Source organism: Eucyclogobius newberryi, unplaced genomic scaffold (genome assembly GCF_026437365.1).
Source record: "Eucyclogobius newberryi isolate DKJ021-1_F unplaced genomic scaffold, fEucNew1.0.hap1 SCAF_22, whole genome shotgun sequence".
NCBI classification, from domain to species: Eukaryota; Metazoa; Chordata; class Actinopteri; order Gobiiformes; family Gobiidae; genus Eucyclogobius; species Eucyclogobius newberryi.
The window spans coordinates 15,279,468-15,294,276 of record NW_027315857.1 but is presented as its reverse complement, the minus strand read 5'-3'; the positions used below and the strand labels follow the sequence as shown (position 1 = coordinate 15,294,276).

The window sequence follows — 14,809 nt, the reverse complement described above, 5'->3', positions numbered from 1 at the left end:
TTTTGTGGTGGATCCCAGAAGGGACTTAAGTGAATATCGCAAAGATATCAACGTCACTCAATAAGATATAGACTTTTCCCCAATTACGAGGCACGTTAACCTAAGCCAGGCATGTCCAAACTACGGCCCGGGGGCCAAATGCAGCACTTAGACACATTTTTGTTGGCCCTCCTGCTTCCTGCTAAGTTGATCCAAACAAGAAGCAGTATGTTTTACAGTAAAATTGGAAAGATTAAGCATTCTGATGTTATACCAACCTAATATTAATGTTCCAAGTCTTATTAAAGGTGTGGAGGCTCATCCAAACTGTCAAATGCAACATTTTGAATCAATCACTTTGTCATTCAACAAATTCGATATTCGATATACAAGTTTGAAAATAGAGCCCTCAGTGAAAAAAGTTTGGACACCCCTGACCTAAGCAAACGTATTTATGTAGTATATTTAAAACATGTTAAGTTGCACCCAAGTTGTGAAAAATATGAGGTAGATCGAGCCCATTGCAGGACCTGACTTTCTAAAATAGCACTACTGTAGAAACGCTTAGCCGCAAGTGTTGAAGTTAGCCTGGCACGTTCTATTTCTGGTCAGAAAACGTGTAGCTACAAGTTCTTTGAATATTAAAAGTGAAGGAATATGAGAAAAGCCATGTCCAGTGAGTAGTTGCACTATTAACTTGTGTTGAGGCGCGACTCGGTTGAACACAGGAGCCACGTCAGAGTGGAAATGTGCGCAGAGAAAATGGACACTTCATACATTCAGGCCTCCGACACACCAGTGATTACATTTTAACAGCGTTTAATGAATACCACTCAGTCAAAGGCCCATGCGCCGCTCCCGCAATGCTAATAACACTACATTATGTAAATGTTATACAATAATTAGAATCTCAATCACCAGATTTTTGAAACGGACACAGAGGAATGTTAGTTCCTTCCTTTCCATTCCCTTATATGAGCCCTCACCCCCTCACGCCTCATCTGTATGCATTCATTACAATAGTCGAGCCCAAATGAGGCTCACTAGGGCCTGCTGCATGACCCGCCACGCCCGTGCAACCTCCGAGGCAAAGTTAAGGGTTTGTTTTATAAAGATGGAGTCAAGGAATGAGAGATGAATTACATGATGATGTGTGAATTACAAATGGTTTGGACAAGTATTGATGCATTAGTGCATTTGGAATCGATCCTGGGGCTTAAACTTTTGACAGAAGAATGAAATAGGAACTGCTAAAACTAAGACAAGAATTCAATGCATTTCAGAATATATTTGTAATTGTTTAAGTATACTGTTTGAATATACGTTTTAAAACTATCAAATAACTTCTACTTGTTTGAGATGAGTTGCCACCATACATTAGAGTTACTTGAAGGGAGACTTTATGTAAAGATGAGTCTGTTAATATGTTCAATTACCATGAATGTTTGGATCACAATACAATCAAAGCAAAAAACATTATCGTGACCATTTCAGAAACAAAATTAAGTCAATTCAATTATACTCTGAAAAACTAAACCTAAATGTAAAGTTTGATTTCAATGACGCTAGCTACATACTGGAGGAATGGTAACGTAAAATATACATTGTGAATGAACGGAAATGAAGAATTTCACTGATTTTGATTGGTCATGGTGTCGATAATCGTGAGTGATCATTAAAATCTTCTTTCTCACAATAATCTTAAACATTTGACATTGTGACATCCCCATTGTCACGAGAGTTATGTTTTCAATAAGAGTTTAGTCCCTTTGGATTCATAACACGGTGATGGAAGATAATACATTCCCCTTAAGTGATTGTGTCTTTTACCTCCCAAAGCCAAACAATCCTCAGCAGCCTCCGTGTTAAGCCTGACGAGGGAACCAGAGACAGAAGGACATTAACAAACAAGCAGGGCTCTGGACGCTGCTTCCTCCTTCTTAATGTCTCAATTAGAGCTCTCCACTCACCAGCCAAAGAACCGGGACAATTAAGCACACGCCGGCTGAGAAAGAGACTCACTCCGACCCAAACAAGACGTGCTGCTCGTGAACCCGTTTAGCATAAAAATGTCAGTAGAACAGAAATGGGGGCCAAAGATGCTGGACACATGTGGAAAAGAGGAAAATGGCATTAAGTTGATTTCAATGCACTTTAATACTGTGGCAAATGGGTCCAGCACTCCAATCTGAGTGATATTAACTTGATGTTTAACCACTAGAGTAAATGGAAAAGAATGGAAATCGGGGGGAAAAAAGGCTACGGTGATGCTAGGAGAGTCTTCATAAATATGCTAATATCGCAGAGCATTTGAATATTGCCACTTGTGTCCTGGAATAATAACAATAAAGATTGAATTGGAGAGAATTGTATTGTTTCATTAGAGAGCGGCTCTGTTGAATCGTCACACTCGAAGCTCCATATAAAAATACGAGTTTGCCAACTGCTATTGCACAACATTGCCAGAGGTCAAACTTTGATAAGTGAGCAGAAAGAATTTAACTATGGCCAATTCAATTATCATTAGAATTTACTAACACCAATAAAGGCACAGGATAATAACCATTTATACAAGTACAAATGGGCAAATGTTGTTAAAAGAAAGAAAGAAATGTGCTAAAATGTGCCTGGAAATGTCATGACTGTTGTTCAAGTATTGTGAAAATGGACAGTAAAATTAGCATTAAACCTTTCGTACCTGATTTTCAAACTGTATATTTTTTTTTTTTTTTTTTTTTTTTTAAAAGATTAAGCTAACTAGTTCCAACCTCTCACGAACCTTTTGGAAAATCACAAGTATTCATTTCTTGGCCACACACACAGCTTTATTACAGCTTTTTCAGGCGGAAATGTGAAGCAGCGTGGACCACCGAAGTGTCATATAGCAAATCAAAAGTTTGCATTAGATTAAATGTTTTGTAGTTAGATTTATCAGAAAGTGCTGCTTTTACCATGCATGTATGGGAGGTGAAACTGTTTACTTGTGTAGGGGGAAAAAGGTACAGGTAAGGCAGCTTTAAAGTTAAAAAAAAATGTTTCAAAAGATACGTTTAGCTTGATCCATGTAGGCCCAACAACTCAAATCCATGTTTATTTACGTAGCTTGAAAATCAATAGACTCTAATGTTAGTGTTGTCATAATAAGTGTATCTGCAGGACGTGAAAAATAATTGCCACTCGAAACACAAGCCTCTGAATGTTTAAGCGCTATACTGATGTGCCTTGGGAGTGACTAATGCATTTAGGAGGAGAGTGATGGAAATGTTAATATTTTGCATATATTGTTCTACAGAAGTCATAGCTGTCCTAGTTTTTCTTTTGCATGATTCTACTTGGAAAACATAAGGCAGCACTGATTGAACGCAGGCCCCCCGAGGGTTGGTGAAATTCATTGTATACTAATTTGACTCAGACAAACTAAAGAGCCTGAAGCAACATCATGTCACCCAGAGCAGCCACCGCTCGCACAGTACAAGTCTGTGGTGTCGTTAGCACATATAATGAGAAGGACACAAGCCCACTGAGATTTGGTGGATTTGAACAAAACATTTGCACAAACAAAACCTTACAGTAAATAAGCAAGCTTCCAGCAGAACATATCTGCAACTATTAGATATCTGACTGAAAACTTTTACAGACAGATTCATGGCTGTGCAATGGGCTCTCCCTCCTCTCCCATCATGGCCAACAACATGGCAGTTTAAGAAGGCATTGACCTCCTTCTTGGGCACTCCTCCAGGTCTTTGCTAAGGAGAACCGCTTGGCCTTTCTCGATTGTTCCACTATCAGAGGAGAGGACGTAAGCTCAGGATAGAAGTATATAGGAAACCTGCACACACGGCCTGCTCTTTGGCTCTAACCACTACAGCACAAGCTGGGAGTGCTCACTAGCTCAGAGGTGCTCACCAGCTCAGCGGGCAAGAGGAAAGAGGAGAAACGGGTCCAAATGCTCTCTCAGCCTGTGGGTACACCTTTAGGGCTCTCAACAAAGTTAAAAGAGCAAAAAAACAGAACAAAAGGAAACAGAACAAAGAATGAATGGAGTTTATATTATTATGTGCCTTGACTGCCAGAAAAACAAAGGATTTTTGGACCGCACGGTATTCTGATTTACTTTAAACCAGCCAACACTTTAAGACAGAAACTGGTACAAGGACAAGATGCTGACACAAACAAAGCAATGTCGTGTATTTTATCTATGGCTGCTAAAAAAGATTTGATGATTATTTTATTGCCTCAATGATCAATGAATTTGTGGACCGTGAGTATGAAACAAAGCCTGCGATGACGAGGCAAAAACAGAGGCTAAAGTGAACAGCACACGAAGCTAATGCTGCAAAATAATTGCTGAACTACAGCTAAAAACACCAGGATCACTGCTCTCAGAGTTTTAACAAGTTTCTTATTTTAAGACTACTGTAACTGACTACAGTCTGGTGACAAGTTAATTAGTATCACTTTTATAAATATTCTTTATGGACAAATAGAACAGTTGAAACAAGTTGAACGTTGCCGTTTCTGGGGACAAACGTAAATGAAATTAAGAAAACATGTTATTTTAAGAAGAAACTATACTATAAACTATAACATGTATTCAAAAATATATATTTAGTATGTTTTTAAATAGTTTACAAATGTACAAAAAAATGTACCGATCACTGCAGCCTTAATTTAATCCAATGCAGTGAATAAAGTTACATATTCAGGACCACAGAGCAGCGTGCATCTTCATCTTAAAGCCACAAACCACTCATTTGAAGACAGTGAGGTGAAGATTCTAAGCAGGAGAAGAGATGGTTTGAATGAGTATTACGTAGATTTAGGTATTTATTTGGCAAATGAAAAATGTGAAAAAAAATTATATTCACCTTCTCATGCAAAAGACATATTTTTAAACATTTTTTGATGAAGCAATTGGAATATGATCAAGCTGGTATTTTTAACTGCTGTGGTGAAAATGCAAGAAGGAGGAATCAGAGAAGAAGAATCACATGTGTGGGGATTCTTGGATAGTCAGTGATCAGATCTGAACTTGGCAGGTCTGTGAAAAGGCGAAAGTTTGTAAGAAAGAAAGTAATGACAGAAGAAATATTTGGCTCGAACACTAAAGGATTTGTCATTTTGGAAGAATGAAAAAGAATACACATTGAACACACTGGTTATGCAAACATGAATCCTTCCAGGAATATTCGAGAAAGATCAAGACATTTTTGTGGGTGAGATGTAGTGAGGATCAACAAAAGGCACGTTAAATGAAAGTTACGCCTTTAACCTGCAGAAAAACATGTCAATAGATGAATGGATAACAACTAGAATACTCACATCTATAAGTTGAAAATACTGATTAAAGCTTAATTTAAATAAAATCACACTAAAGGCTACTTCAGATGTATTCAAAATTGTACCTATAGAAAGTTATATAAACATTAGAACAAAACTGAAAATGCCTAGCTATTGCATTCATATACATCCACACTCGGGGGAAACAACTTGCAATATGTGTGTTCTTTTTTATTGCTGCCATCTGTGAGATGTCATAATGTAATTATTTGTTTCCATGTGACAATCTTTTCTCAAATCTAAGAATCAGTTAAATACAGTTTAAGTAATTGAGTGTTTACATGAAAACACCTTATTCCAAGAGCTTTCAAGCTGTTGGATATTCTTCCCTTCTAGTTATATTACACATAATTAGTTTTCCCATTTGTCTATGTTGTCTAGTTCTCAGCTTAAGTGCTAATAATTCTCAAAATTAATTCAAAAAAGCTTGAGGGCATGTCCAGGTTCATTAGTGGGCCCAATATTGACGCGTTCGGAGCACACCGTTTACGCCTGTGATTATTTTCCTTCTTAACGGGCTTACAAGCTGCATATTCTATAATAAACCAGTGTCTAATCAGGTTTTTTAATTCTTAAGGCCAGGTAGCGATCCCGGGGAGCAGCGCGGCTCAGATCCTCAGGCTTCAGACAAAACATGATTAAATTTTCTTATGAAGTCTGGGAGTACGCCCATGCATGAGAGCTATAACATGACAGCGTGGCGAGGGAGAAGTATATTAGGAACGGACAAGGCTGAGTCATTCAAGTTATTCAAGTGGAGTTTTGGAATTAAAATAAAGAGGCACATACAAAAGAGACTAAGCAGAAAATTGGCTGTCATATTCTAAAGAACTAATAAATGCGACTTGACTTGGAATAAAACAACAAATTGTAATTTTTTTTCATATCTTTTTTTGAACTATTTTTTGGACCTGAGGCTTCCCTATGGAGGACAGTCGAGCGTGAAATGGGAATGAGAGAAGGGAGGACACGCAGCAAACCAATGGAGTCGGGACACGAACTCATGACGACAACATGGAGCCCGGCACATTCGCCACAGGTCCAACCACTCTACCACCGAGCAACACGGAATAAAACAAATGAGATAGTAAAAGAACAAATTAAACAAAAAGTGAAATTAAAGACCACAAAAGGAGGAATTAAAACAATGTAGAAATGAACATTCATGCCGAGTAATTCATTTAAAAAAAGTTGGGTTGGGCTCCATAGGTTTCATTATTACAATATTCTGCAAACGTTAAAATAAAACGCCAGATGGAGACTTAAAACGGTTAAGTCTGCACTAAACCCAAAATGTGGGAGCATAAAAAGTCAAGAAATCCAGGTGGTTTGAGAAGCAGCCGGGCGGAGAAAGCGTCTATATTTCGCATGAGGTACAGCTAGAGCCAAACATTAAAAAGTCTAATGGGTCTTATGGATCTTCTGACAGATGCTAAACTCAGACTGAACTTTAGGGTTGTCTTTGCGTCTTCAAAGCTGGGAAACTCTTTCATCTGCAGCGGAGTCTAAAAGCACGAGTCTAAGGGAAATTGTCTACATACAAAACAGAAAATGTAAGAAGTGATGTTAATGTACGGCTATAACATTATGACCTGCCTCAGTGTAAGTCTATAGTTTCCTTCTTGGGTTTTCTTTTGATCTCATTAACTATCTGTCCTGAATAGGCTTTGATTCTATATCTATCCATTTACTAAGGCAGTATAACCCAGTACAGTACATACATTTTTATACTATAACTCTGGACATCTTAAAACGTACAGGAGAGCAATAAACAAATAATCATTACATTTGTCTGTTATAACTGTCATGGTGGATCAAAAACACGTACTATTGCACTGGCACATTATGTAAAATAAAGTTTCTGTATTTCTACACAAAATGTAACATAATTGCATAAAAAGCATTGATTACAAAGGTAAAGTAGGCAAACATTACAATCGCAAATAGCCAAGTGGATTTAGACATTAAACGTGGCTGTACCTGATCATTTTCAGTGCAGATATAGTGTAAAAGCAGCTCTTGGGGTCAGAATGAGACCGCTGTGGGCTGCATCAAATTGGAACGAATCATTTTGAATCATTCACAAACCAGGAAGTAACTCATAACTGGCCTCTGAAAGTTGTTTGAAGCTATAATAAACTCATCACTTTGAATACTGGTAATTAGGATGCTGGGACAATTGACTAGTTCTGTTTTTCACATTTAAACAAAAGCAAGAATGAGAAGCAGTGCCTTTAAGTAGTGTATAGCTTGACAAACGTTAAATAGTCATGCAACCAACCTCAAATCTTACATTTCCGTCACACGTCAACGTCAAACATTTGTTTTTTTTTGTTTTTTTTTTACATTCTGCTGCGAGCAAATTTCCAGGCTGGTGAATAATAAGTGTGCAAATCAGCTCTGATTATGCGTAAACTCGAGCATTTTAAAACCAGGATGTTCGCCTCCCTCGATGCTGTAGCAGACATTTACATAACAGCTGGGAACTAAAAAATAATGGCAAGTCAACAAAACTATACTTGTCCTTTAGCGGTGCTGAGATGTTGTGGTGATGAAGATATTTGAGGATGGGAAACAAGTCGTCATCTGGGTTAGCGTTACTGAAGTTACCATTACTGAATATTCATACGGGGGTTGCGGGTGCCATATGCAAACCACCAGTAAATATTAACAAACAGCTTTCTACAGAATGGACTGAACAAAAAATAGACTACCAAAGCCCTAATAGCTCAAAAGCGCTACTCTAATACCGGCAACGTTTAAAATACAAGGTAGACCCACCATTTCACTTAATTAAACATTAGCTTAGTCAGAGCAAGAAAAATGCCCCTTTGGAGAAATGAAGAGATGATCAATTTCAAAGTGAAATTCTTAAAGTAACACAGCTGGTCATAGTTGAAGTCAAGAGAGCAATGAGCTTTTCATTAAAAAGTAATTATATTAAGATGGACTATCATGTCGGGCTGAAATAGGCAGAAGAACCTAGCGTTGAGGTGTGATGTAATGACCAATGACAAAGGGTGTTAAAACCACACAAAAAGTAGTAACAGGGTTTATCTCCGAGCAGTTACTAAATTTCACCTTAATCTATTAAAATCTCAAACGCAACATAAAAACAATCACTGGTCCCTCTGGTATCACAGTTTGGCATGTTATGTTAAGCCAAAGAGCAAAACTACGCAATTCACTAACCCAGGCATGTCCAAACTACGGCCCGGGGCCAAATATGGTCCTCAGACCAATTTTTGTTGGCCCTCCGGCTTTCTGCTAACTTGCTCCAAACAACAAAAAATTGTACTTTTTACTTTTTTATGTTATACCAACCTAATATTAGTGTTCCAAGTCTTATTAAAGGTGTTGAGGCTCATCAAAACTATGTCAAATGCAAAATTTTGACTTATTCGTTTTGGCATTCGACAAATTCAACATTGTTGGGTGGTTTGTGGCCCTCTGTGAAAAAAGCTCTGACACACCTGCTCTAACCAATTTGCCAGTATCCAACAAAAGCTGTTTATGAATATGCTTTATAAATGGATTTGATTCAGATTTGACCTTTTTCCCCAATGAGCATAACTAAGCACCAGTGGGCAGGAATTGGTCATGCTTGAATTGTGCAAGTTAATCTTTCCAGCCTAACCCATCCCAGGCTTAATCTCAGAGGACACGTCGCATTCCAACAGTGATTGCGGTACATAGAAAATGCATTAGTGCGCTGGCTGCCCGCGGACATTCTGTAGAGTTTGATCACAGAGCGGACGTACTGCCTCTCGGTCTAACAAATGTGGGCATCTACGCACGTCAACTATACCAGCCGATTGTATATGCTTTTTCAGGGCTTGTTAGCTGGGGAGCTGGAGGTGGCTACGTGCCCAGGGCTGTGCAGAGGAGAGGACAAAGGAGGTTATAGTGCGAGAAGCTTGGACATGTCTAAGCTCAGGGGTGTGTTAAAAAACAAACTAAAAAACTAAAAAAAAAAACTATAAAACGGTAATTGCAAAACTAGGAGGTAGTAATAGATCATACTGGACAGGCCAGAGAACAGTACAAGTATACACAGAGCATCTAGAAGGAGTTTAGGCGTGATTATGAACAAAGCAATCTTAAATGAATAACTGTGGGAAAAAACCTCAAAGTTAGACTTGGCTTACCATGAAATGTTAAAAGATTGATAGTTTTCCATCCCAGACAAAGAGCTAGACCGATCTGAATAATACACTCGGCTTTCAATTCAAGTCTTTATGGAGATACATCCATAATTATTTGATTTTCACCCAGAGGCAGCACAGTTGCATATTACAAGAATAGTTAGAAAACAAGGCAAAAAGTTGTTTAATGGTTAATCTGTTAACCATGAACACCCATAATAGTTACAAATCATAAAATATATTTAAGGGATAATTGTTAAAATAGACTATGACACAAAATGACAAGATTAGAGGGAGTACGGGTAGGAAATAGGAGTCTATAAACAAGATCAAAACTGCTCAGGGCTGACAAGTGGAAGTATTGGGTTTTGGCCGCACTCAAAAGGCACAGCAACACAGACAATTGGCAGAGGCGACCGGGGCAGAACACGGGGCAGAACACGGAGCAGAGGTGTGGTGGAGGCAGCCCGGATAACGACACAGTGGGACGAGGAGCCAGGAAGTCTGTGCAACATGGAGTCAATGGTAGAGAGATACAGCAATGCCATGTCGGAATGGGAAAGAGAGAGAGAAGGAAGTGTTTACCATTTAGGTCTTTTCTTCTGCAATGATATACATCTTTAGTTTTGTTTCAAACAGTAACGTTGGTAAACTGAAACCACTGTGTTAATGCTGAGTAACATTTACCATGAGCAGAGAGTGGCTAAGGTGGTTTAGTCTTGTAGCCAGAATGTTGGCATGTTCAATTCTCGTTGTAAATTCTTTGTTTTTTTAGGATTTTTTGGCCCATAGGTTTTATTAGACAGGACAGCTCAGCCTGAAATGGGAACGATAGAGAAGAGAAGACATGCAGTAAACTGTCAGAGAAGGATTTGAACACTGCGGCTTGGCATGTGTGCTGCAGACTTAACCACTCAAACACTGGGTTGCACCAATTCAATTTAATTTCAATTCAAGATTTCATTGTTATTGTCAAAGAAAACACCATTTTGTTTAGAGCATCAAACAGTGCATAGTGTATTAAGTATTAATGGTTGGAAAGAAATTTTGCGTCTCCAGATGGACTAAAAACAATGCTGAAACGGGGATTTTAAAATGCTCAAAGAAAAGAGGATGTTCCCCTGAAAAAAGACATTTCAGTCGGAGGCAAATGCAAGCTAAAAGCAGTTTCGGAGAATACAGCAACACATTTCTGTCTATAAAAGCCCTGTCAAAAAATGAATCATCACTTTATATATCGCCAAGAAATGTCAACACACAGAAGAAAAACATGTAGAGTCCAGTTTGAGGCTTTACGCCGTCTCTCATACAACATATTATAATAGGCCTAGTTATTTTTCACAACTTACCTTCACCTTACTTCACTGAATGCAGCGATGTGATTGGCCGATTGGCGTTCCATGCACCTAGCTGCCAGCTGCTGTGCACACATACAGCGACGTGTGTCTGCTCGTAATGCAAAGCAAACTCATCAGTCAGGGCTTCGCATCTTTTACAAACATTCAGACCGATTTAGGTGTAAAAGCTGTGTCCGGCCGCGCTGTGATCTGACGCACGGTAGTGACGAGCGCCGGGTCAGGACAGAAATTATCTTTTCATAGCGTGGCGAGTTGAGGTGCATGAGCAGCTTTACATTAAGGCGCGTTTTAATTAAAGGCGCAATGGACGATTTTTCGGCGATTTGAGAACGCAGGCGGAAGTGCGCATGCGCACTCCCCCGTGCGGACTGATACAACACACACGTGCGTTTGTTTATTAGCGCGACGGATCGCATCGCATCTCTCGTCTCCCGTAGATTTCTGTCCACTTCTGCGTCAGCTCGAACTGTCTTTCTCAGTCTTCATTTTGCCCCGTACACTGAGGGAACTATATTATGATAGATCCATGCGCTTAGGCACGCAGAAACATGGGGACGAACCGCACGCGGCTGCAGGTGAGCGGTAGGTGCGTTTTATGATTGATACGTGGCAGGACAAATGATTTATCCACGCCACGAGGAACTATGATAAAAAAAAATTGCTGAAAAAAAAAAAAAAAAATCGCCCATTCCACCTTTAACTTCCTCGTAGTTTTTCAGAGTCAGGTTGTAATAAAACAACATTATACATCTTAACATACAGAGAACAGGTCTCTGCTCCTCTCTGAACTGGGCTTCTACATTAGGAGCAAGCGACCGTTAAAAATTGCAAGGGGGAGACAGAACGAGACGGGATGCAAAGGAAACGCAAACTCCTAGTTTATTTTGTATTAAATTAGTCAGTAAATTAAAACCCTCTCATCACAAACACACAGTACGCTGCACTGCTTGTTCCCGGCGACTGAGGGGCTTATGTGATTACATGATTATTCAATCAAGTTTCATGTCAGAGGTTCGGGTCCGGATGAGACAGCGCTTGGGTCCGGATCTGGATTTGTAAGAAAGGTTATGGATAGAGAGGAATGAAAGTAAAAGAACCAATCCAATCGGAGCCATCAACCAAAAAGGGAAACCAAAAGTAAATGCACAATATAAATGTCAGAACTACGCAATACCATGATGTCCTGGTAGGTAGTAATAAAACAAACTTCTCAAGCCAGCAAATATCCAATGGAAGATATTTTATTGCTAAAAAAAAACACCTTGAAAAACAAGCATTCTTACAGAGCAAGGTCTCCCTGACGGCCTGACTTTTACCTTCACCTTTAAGACCAATCAATTCTACCAATACCACGGAAACATTACATAAATATGTAAAACAGCACGCAGTCCTTATACAACAACCGGCTTCTATAAACAGGTCAAGTGGGACATTGCAGGCTTAGTGACTTCAAAATGGGGCACACAAATTCAGTTCCACTGTGTTTTTGTAAATATCAATGAGCTATGCAATGAGCTAAATGCAGTTTGCGAAAGCCTCCCAGAGAAAGCCTGTTTTGAGACCTAACACCCACATAAGAACTCGACTTGGTGACTTCTTCTCGGGTCTTCTTTCATCCGCCATTGTTTCCATAGCGCTCCCGACTCCCACACGCGGCCTCGAAACGCAAAACGACTCATTTTCATAACTTCATTAAAGCCCTGAATGCAACCGTGCCCTGCGAATGTGTGTGTTGGCAAACCCCATCTACGGTAAATACATTTTTCAAGATGGCTGCAGGGCAATTTGAGGGAAAAAAATAAAAGGCAAAGATGAAACATATTTTTCTCATTTCAGTACACAGTCTGCCAAGTGTTGGAATTAGTAAACCACAACGAGAATAGGGCTGAAAGAATGGTGGAGATAGAAGGAAGGAGGACAGACAGAAAGGACAATACAGATCTGCTAAATGGAGCACAAATATCAAAGAAAAAGAAACCGCCAGCTGCAAAAATGAAGCCTCAATCTTCAGTTGCCATCTTGTTTTGTATGAATTTCATTAGATGCTTTTAGACGGCAAACAGAAGTGCGGGCCAGAAAGGGGAGGTGTGAACGCATGGACCGAATGAGGAAACAACAAATGTGACTCATTGTGGCACGAGGATGGCATTTTGACATTAATTTAAAACTGCGGCTGCGAGCGGGAAATGCAAATGCAAACACGACCGGGGCAAGAACGGAGACGTGGGAATATTAATCCCATCATATTCACCAGATGCAAAACACAAGCATGAGAGGTTCATTATCTCTAACAAAAATGATTGAAAATGCCTAAATGAATGTGCTATTTTTGGTTGTGGTTTTGAGAAGAAATGTGGGCTGATGCATGGTCCCCATTATTCACCCTTATTTCATACTTAAAGATGTGTCTTGTTCAATAAAGCTTCTGTGCCAAAACCTCCCCCCAAATGTCAGGTTTTTGAGTTTGATCACAGTAAATTAGCATGCTAAAAGCACACTTCCTGCTTAAGAGGGCACATCTGTCCCATTATGTTTACATCTTTGAAATGTTATTTAATTACACAAAACCATAAATCAGGTACAGCCTCTTTAATAAAAATCTGTAACAAAAACTTTGCAAGGAATCCACTTTGTCACATATAACCAATAGGGTGAGCAATATTGACAAAAATGAAGGAATATTTTTGGGAGTGTGCCAATAACGATAGACGATAATTAGGTTCTTTAAATTAGTTAATGTTTAATTAACAAATGTGAAATATCAAATGAATCACAAAAGTGCAGAAACATCACCTTATTTATATGATCTGAAATGATAAAAAATGTACATATTGCCTACCCCTAATAACCACTAGATAAAACAAATGTTAAACCATTCAGCCAATGTACCAAACAGAACAGTTTTTGTTGCAAAGAAGACATGAACAAAAGGGCAAACCACCACGTAGCCTCATTGCATGACTAAACGTGTTCATGGATTATTGGAACAGGTTGTGTTCAAAAATACATACAAAATGATACATTCACTTTCTTCACTGCATCAAACGTGCTTTACGCTTTTTTGTCAGCCTTAAAAATATTTGGTAAATCTCTTCTATTATAACATAGTGTTATGAAAAAGACAAAAAGAGAAGGTGGTGTTTATCAATCGAGTGCGAACAGTTGGAGGACATACCTGAGAGATACAGCGGGTGCTAGAGGAAACCCGACCTCCATTTTCTCCTGCCTCACCATGAGCCTATCAATTAAACCCTGCTTTTTGTGTCGAAAGCAGACAGTAAGTTTTACAAAAGCAGGATGCAGATGAGAAAGGTTTCAAGCAATAAAAGTTGAAAACTATACATTGGAAATACTTTCACTCAGCAGTATATGAGGCACAATAAGTCTTTGTCACGTCAGATGTGTTGAGCAATTATCATAAACAAACGCAAGAATTGCTAAGAGCTTTGGCAATCTGTCTTCTCTTTTCCAAAACTGCATTTTTACATGGGTTATTCGGAGTAATCTCTCAAGTGACAGTAAACCGTGAGATGATGGCGCGTCTTGGCACATTCCCTGACAGGAGGTTTTGACAAAGAAAAGGGATATTCAATTTAACTTTAAATTCACACCAGTTTTATAGATGACGTGACAATAAATTGCAACTATGATATTAAATTCTGAAATGCCATTTGTGTTTATTCCTCTTCTTGAATAAAATGTCAAGTCAGATAATTAGTATTTGATTAGTATAAGTGAGTCCATTTCTCGTTAAATTCGGATTTAGAGAATTTAGGTGGTCTAATCCTGGCTTAATCCGGGTTTAATCTGAGTTTTAATTAAGTGCTTAATACATTTCTTAGAGCAGTGAATCTTTATGTAAACTTCAACCTCTAAGTAAATGGAATGACTTCATAACACTCAAATACCAAACAATCCTTTCCCTGGTTGTCCCATTGTACCGTTTTACACAAAGTAAAACAGTAAGAGAGCTTCTGTTCTGAAGTT

The 14,809-nt window shown here is 38.9% G+C and overlaps 1 protein-coding gene across 1 annotated transcript in view; it reads right to left on the bottom strand.

Annotated features, from left to right (window-relative positions):
- The window catches only part of LOC140372094 (pyruvate carboxylase, mitochondrial-like), a 340,452-nt gene that overhangs the window by 246,523 nt on the left and 79,120 nt on the right, over positions 1-14,809 (bottom strand). The window lies entirely within an intron of this gene.